Below are 12294 nucleotides of genomic sequence, written 5' to 3' on the forward strand. Positions count from 1 at the left end.
TGCAGTGACTTTTGGAGCTGTCGTCGTCTTATTTTTCGTCCCAGCCCTCTTTAATACTCGCATGTCACGCACGATCACTCAGCACACAGTTTCTTCCAAATTGTGATTTTGTAGACGATGTTTTTGTGCTTTGTGTGTATGCCGTGTAAATCTTCGATCTGGTGCCTTTTGAAACAACAGACACTTCGGCACCCACCGCACGAGCATCTTCGAGGAGGAGGAGGAAATTAGTGTTTAACGTCCCGTCGACAACGAGGTCATTAGAGACGGAGCGCAAGCACGGGTGAGGGAAGGATAGGGAAGGAAATCGGCCGTGCCCTTTCAAAGGAACCATCCCGGCATTTGCCTGAGGTGATTTAGGGAAATCACGGAAAACCTAAATCAGGATGGCCGGAGACGGGATTGAACCGTCGTCCTCCCGAATGCGAGTCCAGTGTGCTAACCACTGCGCCACCTCGCTCGGTAGCATCTTCGAATGCACTGAGTTCGGACGTCGTGCGCTCACTACACACTACACTATTCTGACCACGACCGGCACTTGCAACGTACGAGGACATTGCAGGTGTGTGGTTCGCGGCCAAATACAGAGGCTATTCAGACTTCCATAGCATCTACACTCCTGGAAATGGAAAAAAGAACACATTGACACCGGTGTGTCAGACCCACCATACTTGCTCCGGACACTGCGAGAGGGCTGTACAAGCAATGATCACACGCACGGCACAGCGGACACACCAGGAACCGCGGTGTTGGCCGTCGAATGGCGCTAGCTGCGCAGCATTTGTGCACCGCCGCCGTCAGTGTCAGCCAGTTTGCCGTGGCATACGGAGCTCCATCGCAGTCTTTAACACTGGTAGCATGCCGCGACAGCGTGGACGTGAACCGTATGTGCAGTTGACGGACTTTGAGCGAGGGCGTATAGTGGGCATGCGGGAGGCCGGGTGGACGTACCGCCGAATTGCTCAACACGTGGGGCGTGAGGTCTCCACAGTACATCGATGTTGTCGCCAGTGGTCGGCGGAAGGTGCACGTGCCCGTCGACCTGGGACCGGACCGCAGCGACGCACGGATGCACGCCAAGACCGTAGGATCCTACGCAGTGCCGTAGGGGACCGTACCGCCACTTCCCAGCAAATTAGGGACACTGTTGCTCCTGGGGTATCTGCGAGGACCATTCGCAACCGTCTCCATGAAGCTGGGCTACGGTCCCGCACACCGTTAGGCCGTCTTCCGCTCACGCCCCAACATCGTGCAGCCCGCCTCCAGTGGTGTCGCGACAGGTGTGAATGGAGGGACGAATGGAGACGTGTCGTCTTCAGCGATGAGAGTCGCTTCTGCCTTGGTGCCAATGATGGTCGTATGCGTGTTTGGCGCCGTGCAGGTGAGCGCCACAATCAGGACTGCATACGACCGAGGCACACAGGGCCAACACCCGGCATCATGGTGTGGGGAGCGATCTCCTACACTGGCCGTACACCACTGGTGATCGTCGAGGGGACACTGAATAGTGCACGGTACATCCAAACCGTCATCGAACCCATCGTTCTACCATTCCTAGACCGGCAAGGGAACTTGCTGTTCCAACAGGACAATGCACGTCCGCATGTATCCCGTGCCACCCAACGTGCTCTAGAAGGTGTAAGTCAACTACCCTGGCCAGCAAGATCTCCGGATCTGTCCCCCATTGAGCATGTTTGGGACTGGATGAAGCGTCGTCTCACGCGGTCTGCACGTCCAGCACGAACGCTGGTCCAACTGAGGCGCCAGGTGGAAATGGCATGGCAAGCCGTTCCACAGGACTACATCCAGCATCTCTACGATCGTCTCCATGGGAGAATAGCAGCCTGCATTGCTGCGAAAGGTGGATATACACTGTACTAGTGCCGACATTGTGCATGCTCTGTTGCCTGTGTCTATGTGCCTGTGGTTCTGTCAGTGTGATCATGTGATGTATCTGACCCCAGGAATGTGTCAATAAAGTTTCCTCTTCCTGGGACAATGAATTCACGGTGTTCTTATTTCAATTTCCAGGAGTGTACATTTATGTTGAAGCACGTGTTTCCCACGGTTTTACGCATTTTAGTCCAACCCTCGTATCTCACACACTGCTCTCTATCTACTGACTTCCTATGTTGACACTCTGCCGCGAAGAAAATTAACAGTTCGTGGTTTTCTTTTACGCGCGTGCACAAGGTGGAAGTATTTCGTTCTCGCACTGGAGTGCTGGGGTTTCAAACAAACAAACAAAATGCACTTAAGTCTCAAATTTAAATTAAAACTAATTCACATCTGCTGTTCAGGAGGTTTCCGTTCCTTGTAAGTCAAATGCCGCAACTGGAGGCCCGCTCCCAAATATTCGAAAGTGGTCACCTTCTGCCCCACCACCAGCCTTCCTGGTATTTAGCGGAAAATTCTCTGAATCTACGATCGCTATTTACGCCAACAGCCCGCTCTGCCTAGAGCATATAAAAAAATCCACTTAGTTCCCTTTACGGTCAATGTACTTTGAGCCTCAGAGGCAGGAACACCGTTCTGAAGAAACTTTTTTCATTTTCTTTTGCAGTCTACCGTTTTAGTGACACATTTGCTTCAACCAGCTGCTCCCCAAGACTTGCACAACATTCACCAGTTACTCTATGAATCTATGTTAGGTTATCAATAAGGATAAATGCTTTAGTATCTCGGAAGACATCGGCCACAGCCTTTCCAGCAATTCGCCTTTTTTTTTTATTCGCGCAAGGTCGTCGACTCCCGCTCATCGATTTGGTCGCTGTTTTGTTTTTAGCGAGAAACCCGTCCCCGTAGCCAAGGTCGCTAACGCAAGTACGTGCTGCGGCACTCTACTCGGCGGCAGCCGTCTCGAATACTGGCGGTGACGCGAAGTTCACGATCACCAGACAACGAGCTCGATTAAATTCTAAACCTGTCAGTTCCTCATGAGGTGAAGGCACGTGGCACCACTGATGCTGACCCTTCCGTGGGATGGGGACATTATACCTGAAACCCTTTGGTGGCATTCGGAAGGCGTAGGCTCCGTGCCGGCGCTGGATTTTATCCTCTCTCGTCTCTTCGTTGCACAACACATTCATGACAACACACTCGAGGGAAATATGTTCACTTTTGAACTCAGTCGTTCACGTACTACATGCTGAAAATGAAGGACCAGATTCGTTACAAGTTTTCACCAACTTTGGATGAATAGCCAATGGAGATACACAGTCCAGAACAAACAATTTAATGTCAGCTCTATATTCCAGTTCTCCACCTGAAAGGAGCGCAAACACTTTGACTACTTTAAAAAGAAGTAGGTTATAAACAAAACCATTCTGCAGATCTCGCTGAGTTACGCACAATAAAACAATAAAAACAGAATTTCGTACATATTTGGACGTGCATTTTGTTTAAGAACATCGATAATGCCTATTACTTTCCATGATCGTTGTCTCATTTGTTCAGTGCTGGATCTGACACTGAATCATCTTAATCTGCACGTTTTATTAACTATAAATCATAATAATTTGCTTAATACTATTTCTGATTGCGCTAGTTAAGTAAACCTAATACATCATGCTACTTCGGAAAAAAACTGCTACTTTCTTAGTCACTCAAATAGTCCTTTGAGCATAATGTTTTTAAAGAAAATAATTACCTCCACCTGTGACATCAGAGGCCTGTTTACAGATACCACTACATTTCATGTAGGTTCAAATGCATTTTTGGCCTGCGATCGTGGAATGGCTACTACAATTCTATAACAATTGCGTAACACGACATCAGATTCCTAAAATCTGGAGAAGGACAAGGATCATCGCTGCACTGAAACCGGGCAAGCCAGCTTGCGATGCTAAGAATTTTCGCCCTGCATCTCTTTTGTGTCATCTTTATAAAATACTCGTAACAATGTTGCTCAGTCGTCTCAGCCCCGTCATTGAGCCACAAATGATCCCAAAACAAACTGCATTTAGGCCCAATAAAAATTGTACAGCACAAATCCTCAATCTGACAATGAATATCGAGGATAGTTTTAAGCGGGATTGGGTAACAGGAGCAGTGTTTGTGGATTTCTCCGCAACTTATGATACTGTGCAGCACAATATCATATTGCACAAATTACATCAAATAACGAGAGATTACTACTTTACTAGCTTCATAGGATCTCTCCTTCAGAACCGTACATTCTATGTCGAGCTGGAAAAATAGATAGAGAATACAAAAAAGCGGTCTACCCCAAGGTAGCGTCCTAGCACCTGCCTCGTTTAACATCTGTAGTAACGAAAAGCCATAACCTCTTAGCACAAAAAGCTTAATATATGCTAACAAACTGTCGCTAATATCTCAATTCAAAGATTTCCAAACAGCAGAGAGGCGTCTCACAAATGGACTCTCGCGGCATACCGCCAAAATAACTACCTGAAACCGAATCCGGCTAAAACTCAAGTACGCGCTTTTCATTTTTGAAACGAAGACGCTAACTGAAAATTAAAAGTCGTATGGAATGGCATGGAGCTGGAGCGCTGTCATAATCTAAAACATCCGGGAGTCACGCTGGACTGTGCTCTGAATGCCTACACACAAAACAAAAAAGTATCCGCCTACAGCAACATCAGCAGAAAGTTCACAAGTAGTAGGTGGGCTGCCCAACCGACAGTACTCGGAATATGGGCACCTGCATTACGTTACGCTGCGCTGAATACGCCTACCCTGTTTGGTACAATTCGGTTCATGCCAGGCATGTCGATGTTGCCCTCAACGAGACGTACAGAATAACGTTAGGATGCCTGAGGGCAACGCCTGCCTACAGACTCTACAGCCTGGCGGGTATAGCGCCTCCAGATATGAGACGAAAAGCTGCTGCGAACGCAGAGAGACGCGAAGTGGAACTAAACGCTGCTTACCCGTTGCATGGACTCCAACGTCCCCAAAGCGGGCGGAAATCTAGGAAGAGCTTTCCGCGACAAAACCTGTGGACAACCCGAAACGCAGATAACGCATCATGGATCCAACCTTCGGAGACCCTGCCCCAGGTGAGAATCTGCGATGGAAAATATTGAAGTCCATCTACTGACTCGGAACTGGGTAGATAGACAAAGGATAATATGGCCAAATGGAAATATCTAGGGGACCCGTCAAGTTTATACGAATGTGGAGCCGTAAACATCACCTGTACAGCTGTCCTCAGTGCCCAGCTTCCAGCACGCTGGAGGACCTATTGCGGGCCAGGGATAATGCTGTTCAGGTCGCTAATTTTTGGTCTCATTATATTTAGTGTTTGTAATCTGTTTATATACGACTAGTATTATATGGCTAATTGCATCACATTGTATCTATGTTTCCTCTGTATGCTTTAATTTTATATATTTAGTCATTTTTCTCTTTTTGTCTGTCTTGGGTGCAACACTTTTGGCACAATTAAATAAATAAGCGAAGACTTTAGTAAAGACTGTTACAGCTGTGCTATTACCAAACGTAAGGATTCGAATGCTAAGTTGGAGGACTACAAAGCACACTCAATACCATAGATGGAAATAACTTAGAACTTCGCCTGGCGGTTTCTAGTAGAGGATAGAAAGCGATTCCAGTCTCCCACACTGACTGCGTCTAAAAAGAAACACGGGTCTGTGTTTAGACGACAGCCGACGTCGTACATGGAAGAAACGATTGCTTAAATGATTTTGCGTAATCGAGGATGAAATGTTGTAGCTAAAAACTACAAAATATTACTATACAATACTAACGCAATTGGCATTGTTCGCTAACTACGGATTAAATATCCGCTGACTTCTACCGATTTGTCTGTTTTCCGGAATTGGAACGTGGTCAACTTCAGGTTTAACAATAGAAAGTTTGAAATCAAATGCAGAGTAAATCCAGAATTGCATAGATCTTGGTGAACTTCCAAATTCTGCCAAATTCTGCGTCTGGCGTAAACATCAGCAATCACGAATCCTGTCATGTTGGACGAGCGATGTTGAAGCATTGGTTGACCGAGGCTTTTGTAAGCTACCTCCTTTGTTGAGGGACCACGTTTCCCAAGGATTCTTTCAATGAATTTCTGTCTGGAATTTAAGTACATTTCAGTAACTGTTTTCTCCTGTAACCACTATCTGTGGGTCACCTTGGTAAGAAATACAAGCACAACTGTCAAAAGAGTGGTCAGTGAATGGAAACATTGCACAGACGACGAATTGCTAGTTGAAACAACTCTGTTGATCTATTGTGATTATCTTCCTTAAAGTCAAAATGAGAAGCCGCGGAAAGGACTACGTTTAGCTTTTTAGACCATCTACATCTACTGTATATCCATACTCGGCAAGCCACCTTAGCGGTGTGTGGCGGAGAGTACTTTATGATCACTGTCACTTCCTCATTTTTTATTGTTCCAGTCGCGAATAATTCGCAGGGATGATGATTGCTGGTAAGCTTCCGCGTGGACTCGACTCTCTCTAATTTTATCTTCACAGTCTATCCGCGAGGTATACGTTGAAGAAAATAACACATTGATTGAATCTTCTGGGAACGAACGCCCGCGAGAATTAAACAGTAACCCACGGCATGATGCAGAAAGCCTCTCTTGCAACGTCTGCCTCCGGAGTTGGCTGAGAATCTCCGTGATGCTTTCGCGCTTCCCAAATGAGCCTGTAACGAAACGCGCTGCTCTTCTTTGGATCTTTTATATTTCCTCTATCAATCCTATCTGGCACGGATCGATCCCAGACTGGCGAGCGAAGTTGAAGCACTGGTTGACCAAGGGTTTTATAAGCTACCTCCTTTGCTGAGGGGCCACTTTTCCCAAGGATTCTTTCAATGAATTTCAGTCTGGAATCTGCCATCCCCTCAATTAATTTGATGAGGTCGTTCCACTTTAAATAGCTCGGTACGCATGCTGTTAGATATTTTATGGAAGTAACTGCTTCCAGTGATCTTCCTGCAATCATGTAATCATACAGTAATGGGCATTTCGACCCAGGAATTCACAGTGCGTTTCATTTGTTTACATTTAGGGTGACTGTCACTCCCTGCACCAAGGGTCGATCCTATGCAGCTCTTCCCGTATTTCGTCATAATTTAGTAGCGTTGCGACTTATCTATATGCAACAGCATAATCCGCGAAAAGCCTAATGGAACGTATAACATTGGCTACTATCGGTACTCCGCTACGATATTTATGTATATTGTGAAAAGTAATGGCCCTGTAACACTTCCTAGGAATACGCCCGAAGTTACTTTTATGTCCGAAGGCTTCTCTTCGTTCAGAGTAACATGCTGTTTTCTTTCTGTTTGCTAGAAACTCTTCAGTTCAGTGACACAGACAACCTGATATTCCGTACGCTCGTATTTTGTTCATTTGGCGGCAGTGCAGCAATGTATCAAATGGTTCAAATGGTTCTGAGCCCTATGGGACTTAACTTCTGAGGTCATCAGTCACCTAGAACTTAGAACTACTTAAACCTAACTAACCTAAGGACATCACACACATCCATGCCCGAGGCAGGATACGAACCTGCGACCAAGGGGGACGCGCGGTTCCAGACTGTAGCGCCTAGAACCGCTCGGCCACTTCGGCCGGCAGCAATGTATCGAACGCCTTCCGCACATCAAGGAACACGGCATCTACTACACTTCAGAGGAGAAAAATCTCCTGACAATATCGATTTCGTCTAAATGTCTGTGAAATTTTCCTCCTCTAGCGTTGGAAAAACAGCGAATTCCACAGCTAATGGCTATCAGTGTTCGACGACAATAATTAACTGTTCAGATTTATACAAACAGAATTCTGATGATGCGTGGGAAAAAGATTATCACCCTAAACTTCAGAAGATGGGGATTTCTGCAACGATTAACATTTTATTAATGTTCAGCATGACGAATACTTCGGATTTTCTAAGAAAATCACGAGCAGTCCGTACCAGAAACAACAGTAGAGTTCGACTGTTGCTTCTGTTGCTGACATTGTTTTCAACTGCGTTGCACGTGCGAGAAGATATGCTCAAACTTAAGCGTTAACTGCAGCTGTCGTATCTGAAAAGCGTTTAGGGGTTTGTGCGTGTCAAGAAGTATGTCATCAACAATACTACCAACCGCGCTGCAATTTAACAGCGAGAAAACCTAATTTTCCAGACATGATAGCAAGACGTTTCTTCAAATACTGCTGGGATTGGATATTAACCCTATATTACCAAACCTCGTAAAATTTACGACTGCAGTCGGTACCAATTCGCGATTCCCGCCAGTCTGGTATTGTCCTTATAGGGTGTAAAAAAGGGCGTTTTTTTACTTATTTTGTGTACCATTGGACATCTTATACATGTAATTAATTAGTGACATTAACTGAATTTTCCGTCGATGCTGGGCAGAACATGTTAACAATATTAAAAAGGAACACATATTAACAGAGCTTTTGCCTAAATCCAAACTAAGTCCTGTAGAATTATACGATGTAATCGATGCTACTCATACATATTAACAGATCTTTTGCACAAATCCAAAGTAAATTTTGTAGAATTACATGACATAATCGATGCTACACAAATATGTGTAAAACAGTATTACTTCAAGTTTCAAAACAAGTATTATAGTCGCTCTGGTGGCCTAAACATGGGTTCACATCTTAATCCCACACTACACTTTCATGAACAATTTCACACAAATTTCTTAGAGACAGAACCATTGAATTGTAAAATTAAGTACTGATTCAGATATATAGATGTTGTGTGTGTGTGTGTGTGTGTGTGTGTGTGTGTGTGTGTGCGTTTGTGTGTGTATTGGACCCGTACAGTTAGAAAATTAATGCCTTACAACAGCATTTAAATTCACAACGTATGAAAATTGAGTTTACAATGGAGATGGAAAGCTATTCTATAAATTTCTTGGACCTCAATACAGATGTAAGTACAAGAAAACACGTGTTAATCATTTACAGAGAAAACGTAGCCACTGATACGGTAATCCCTGCAAGCTCCCAGCATCCACACAGCCACAAACAAACAGTTTTCCGTTCAATGGTGCATCGCCACATATCTGACCCATTATACAAATCAGCCTTTCATACAGAACTACAAACCATCAAACAAATCGATTCCAGCAATGGCTACAGCTCTGTCCTCACTTGTAATATTCTAGGTATAAAGAAAGTGAATGAAATTACACCAGTTTTGTATGCTGGCCTGAAGCAATCACTCAGTAGTTTCGAAGACTGGTGCTAAATTCCATACATTGGCAACATTTCAGACATCTTGTAAAGAAGTTCAATTCTCGCAACTAAAGATCTGCATTTTATAATATCAATAACATATCAAAATTCTTATTCAATAGTAGAGACAAGCAACCATTGGTACGTAATGGTAACATAAAATCGCTCGCAAGCAGTGTGAAAAAGCATATATTGGTCAGGCAGTCAGAGCTGGCGACGTTAACATAACAGAAACTGGCGATTAAGGAAGAAAGATTCATCCTTTGTTGATCATATTTTATTATATAAAATATTTTAAAGTAATCACTGACTTTCCAATAGAAACTAGATAAAATGATTCAAAAAAATTTAGATCATCTTTTAGCAAAAAGCAATTCATATGGTGTAGAATGTGAAGTTGTAAATTCTGTCAAGAAAAGCATAAAGATGACCCTTCCGGAAATACTGGAATTCAACGAACATATGACACAGAATGCCAGCCTAGTATTAAATGATCAGAATCAGTTTCCATTTTCTCCTTTGTCAAATTAAATTTGCGTTAGAAATACTGGATTCAGACTGTAAATTCATCTCATTTCTTATTATTGTTAAATGTATCTTCACGTAAAAAATTTGTTTCCCCTTTTTTAGTTAATGTAATTATTTTAATGTTTTCCTATGTAAAAAGTTTGTCATCTTTGTATCTTCTGTACAAATAATATCTGTGTAAGGCGCACATCATGTTTAGCGGCGTCTGCGACATTCAGTTGTCACCCGAAAGTCTGAGAAGCCGAAAGCAGGCTCGTGAGGAAATAAATATAATTTTGCAGAGCATTAGGAAGTATTTTTTTAATATTATAAATTACGACTTTCTTTGCAGGAAATATGGAATAGTAAAATTTAGGATAGTGTAGTAACAACGTAACATCCCCTACCCCTTTCGTGTCTAGGGCTAAAATAAAATAATCTATTGTTAAAGATAGATTTTTATCACTGTCCACTTGAAGAAACTCAGCGTAGTAAATAAGCTACCGGAATTTAGTTTCCTATTAACATTCTCATGTACAGTAAAGAAATAGTGATGATTCGTGCTCTTGCAGAGACAGATTAAATGAGTGCGAAAATTTAGAAAATACTGATTGTTTCAAATATTCTATAAAATGTACCAGAAATTTGGGGGTGGTTTAATGGAATACGTACTATTTTCAGCACATTACTTTATTTTCCATACAACGTCAAATAACCACTACCTCCTGAATCAGTGGACACTCTGACATTGTCCTACTGACCAGCGTGCAATTACTCTTAGTGAAAATAAGTGCGAAGAGTGAAGTTAGCACTGTTCCAAGTTTCTGTCATCACACGAATTACCGACGTGTAGAATTGAGAGTTAACTGCCGTTGCAGATGCTGAGTTGTACAGACTGTCTGAGACTGATTGTATATTGTAACAGCTCTCGTTAATGAGTAAAATGCGACGAATCAAAAATTTACCGAGTGTAGACATCTGGTTGGAACAATATTCACGATAAACTTGTTGGAAAAGCTACGGTGTGCTTAGCTGTGGAAGCTGGAAACCTAACCGCCATGTAGTATTCGAGAATGGGCACACTGGCGTATACGAATTGTTTAAACACTAAACCACGAATGTAAACGTTAGAAAAAGCGTTGTTAACTATGTAGGAAAACACACCTTGATGCTATGTAATGGCTGAACCTAAAATTAGCAAAAAGAACTAAAATAGGATTGAAAAGGAGCACTAAATGAGCTAGACTAGCACTGATTTTTATACAAACGTACCATAATTTCGGAGTTTTCTTGTTGCCCAATAGTTTCGTGTAGCAGCCTCCGTCGTTTGACGTGGCGGTACAGGTATATCAGTACACGACTTTTAGGCGAGCTTTGTCAACAATGTAAAGCAAATGTTCCTGTGGCGGAAGTTCGAAATAATACAAAACAGATAGATAAATAAAACTCTTGTGCCAATTTGTAAAATGTAAAATGCCGTTTAATGATACAGAGTTGGATCGAATGCAATCTTTAACTGTTCAAAAACACATCCAATTTTTATGACAATGATCTCTCATTTCCAGTGCTTTAAAGTTACCGCAGAGTCATGCGCATAGAATTACAAGAACTGTAATTATTTTCAATTCAAAACTGCCAACAGTTCAATATCTCTCCCAGGACATAGTGCAGTGCTGTGCCCATGACTATGTGGGTGTGTAGCTTGTCCTGTTACGGATAACCCTTCTCTGACGGAGTTCTTGAAACAGCGAGTAAGGCTCGAACAAGTAGCAAAGTGGACGCGTGAGCGCGCGCGCAGCGGGTGCATATTTACCAGTGGCCGGCAGCTGCTTGTAGGACAGAGCGGGGCTTCGGTATCCGTGGCGGGTGGCGGAGCGGCGCAGTTTATACCGCGCTGAGATACCGGCAGGAGGGAGGGAGGGGGGAGGAAGCAGCCGCCGGCACCAGCCTCCTTGCTAGTTGGCTCCGCGCGGGCCCGTTATTAACGAGGAACAAGTCCGAGCACTACCACGTCGCCACACACATGCGGCGATTAGCCCCTTCAGCGAAATAAGTGGTGTTCGTGGTCTGTGGTAAGGCAAGAGGATACGTGAGCGGATACAAAAAGAAATGTGACAGAACGTACATACCGACTGTCTCTCCAGAGGCACATTTGTTTCGGTGTTTCAACAGTCAGTCGCAGTTTTGTTTTCTCGTTAGGTAACTGGAAGTGAGCCCAAACAAACAGTGATCAGACGTCTTTCTTGTGACGCTCAGTGATGACAGATAGCATCGGTTTGTTTCCCTTTGAAGCTGGCCGGCCTGTGTGGCCGAGCGGTTCTAGGCGCTTCAGTCTGGAACCGCGCGACCGCTACTGTCGCAGGTTCGAATCCTCGGCCTGGATGTGTGTGATGTCCTAACTAACGTTAGGTTTAAGTGGTTTTAAGTTCTAGGGGACTGATGAGCTCAGATGTTAAGTCCTATGGTGCTCAGAGCCATTTAAACCATTTTTCCCCTTTGGAAACAAAATAATTTTTAAAGCGTAATTTTTTGTCCTCATTCGTTAGAGCGGCCCCAGATTAGTCTAGTGCGATATTTGTTTTGTCGATATGCATTCG

At 43.8% G+C, this 12294-nt stretch overlaps 1 protein-coding gene across 1 annotated transcript in view; it reads right to left on the reverse strand.

Annotated features, from left to right (window-relative positions):
* The window catches only part of LOC126187393 (waprin-Thr1), a 158643-nt gene extending 147066 nt beyond the window's left edge, over positions 1-11577 (reverse strand). The window contains exon 1 of the mRNA XM_049928449.1: positions 11511-11577. The gene's annotated coding sequence lies outside the window, so the exon portion shown is untranslated. The remainder of the gene's footprint in view (positions 1-11510) is intronic.
* Positions 11578-12294: the final 717 nt, after the last annotated feature.

The sequence above is a fragment of the Schistocerca cancellata genome, chromosome 1 (assembly GCF_023864275.1).
Source record: "Schistocerca cancellata isolate TAMUIC-IGC-003103 chromosome 1, iqSchCanc2.1, whole genome shotgun sequence".
Taxonomy (NCBI): Eukaryota; Metazoa; Arthropoda; class Insecta; order Orthoptera; family Acrididae; genus Schistocerca; species Schistocerca cancellata.